Here is a 1,747-nt window from a genome sequence, read left to right on the forward strand (position 1 = left end):
ACTACTTACAGACAACCCATTCTCCACCTTCGCTTTGGACATTCGAGGACCCTATACATCTTCACATCCCTGTCTCCCGATTCCAAACCACTGGTTTCCCTCCAGTGACAGTAAAACCACCCGGAGTTTTGACTGCTGTGGTGGGCCATTGGCAGTTAAGAAAAGGCCCACGCCAGGGACCTCTTCTGTAACTCTGTTTTAATGACCGCAAACCACAACCAAAATAATATTCAACAAGCAGACAAAGACCAGCTGGGCGAAAACGCAGCCAGCTTAGCAGTTGGAAAATGCTTAAAATAGATATTTGGAGAGCCAAGTAAGAGGTACTTCATCTCAGAGCTCCAGGGCGTAAGGGACCCAGAGCTCTGTTGGGCATCACCTTGTTGACACCAGCCTGAGAGAAAGGCGCTTGATCCGTCAACTTTTTTCCTTACTCCTAGTCCGGAAGCCCTTGCAATGGATTTATTCTATTGCATCTATTTTAAGCATAGCGATAATGAGCACGCAGACATTAAGATGATGGGAGGGATCTATTACTCTGGGTACAGTTAAACATGACATGGGTTGAATTAGTCAGCCATTGCACGTAGCTGTGTTCTAGCTTGTTTTATCTCTGTTCAGGAAATGCTTGTCTGGAATCCTGAGCTGACAACAACATCTACAGCTTCACTGGAGTAGCTTTAAACATGGAGTGCTAGGCACTAGTGGAGGCTCACCCATTCCTGAGAGGAGGTTGGAGGGGGCATCGGAGGATATGGTGCCTGCCTTGCCAGGACGGCACATACCCCAGGAGCAAAGACCAGTGATTGCAAAAATGAAAAGCTTACATGAAGATATCTGGGTGCCTTAGTATGCATTTGGATGTCTGAGACCAAGCCCAGATATGCAAGGAGATGCGGACAAGAGATCTGCAGACGCAATAATACAATATGAAAGTGAAAAATGGCAGCAGCTCTTTCATACAGATACTCATTCCCCAACACATAATGCCCAGGGAAACAGCCACGAGCCTAGAGAGTGCATGCAAACAAGTGGACTTACTGGGTCGAGCTACATAGCAATCTCACGTAAATACGGCAGCGCACATCCACGTCACCATGAAAGCGAGGACAGACAAACCATGTTAACCTGCTTCAGATGGGTATCTCATCACTTGCTGTAGGCAAACTGTGCTGGTGTGAAGTATCTGCATGAAACGCTACTGTTTTCAGGGCTGTTAGCGTCACTTCGGGTCAGCCAGATCCTGGAAGCCGTAACACGGTATTAGGGCAGTAAAATTGCGTTAGCGCAGAGGTCGTCCTGAGCTAACACACCGCGCTTCTCAGCAGAGCTGTGCAGCCAGCATGTAACATTGCACAGCGTTACTGCCCGGCTTCTGGTCTAGCTGTTCCTGGCCTGGCTCTGGTTCTCTGCACGGCAGTGCAATGTGCCTCACTGCCTCATCCAAAATGGCCAGGTAAATCCCCCTTCTCCTGAAATGCCTTTATACTCGAAAAATACTAAATCGGACAAAACTCCAATTCTGTAACTGTATGCCTGTCCTTTTGAAAAAATCCACCGCTTCTCTTGTGCTTTTCACTGATAGCTATTTCTCCATCCAGCTCCGAAAGAGTCTCACCACACATTTCCAAGAGTGCATGCAGAACATCTGGTGGCTGGCTAAGGCAATACACATTCGGAAATAAAAAGAAAACAGTTGCAAGCGCACTTTAAGCCTGTACATTTAAAGCTGAAGGCCTCGAAAATA

The sequence above is a fragment of the Aptenodytes forsteri genome, unplaced genomic scaffold, assembly GCF_000699145.1.
Source record: "Aptenodytes forsteri isolate BGI_AS27 unplaced genomic scaffold, ASM69914v1 Scaffold23, whole genome shotgun sequence".
Classification (NCBI taxonomy): Eukaryota; Metazoa; Chordata; class Aves; order Sphenisciformes; family Spheniscidae; genus Aptenodytes; species Aptenodytes forsteri.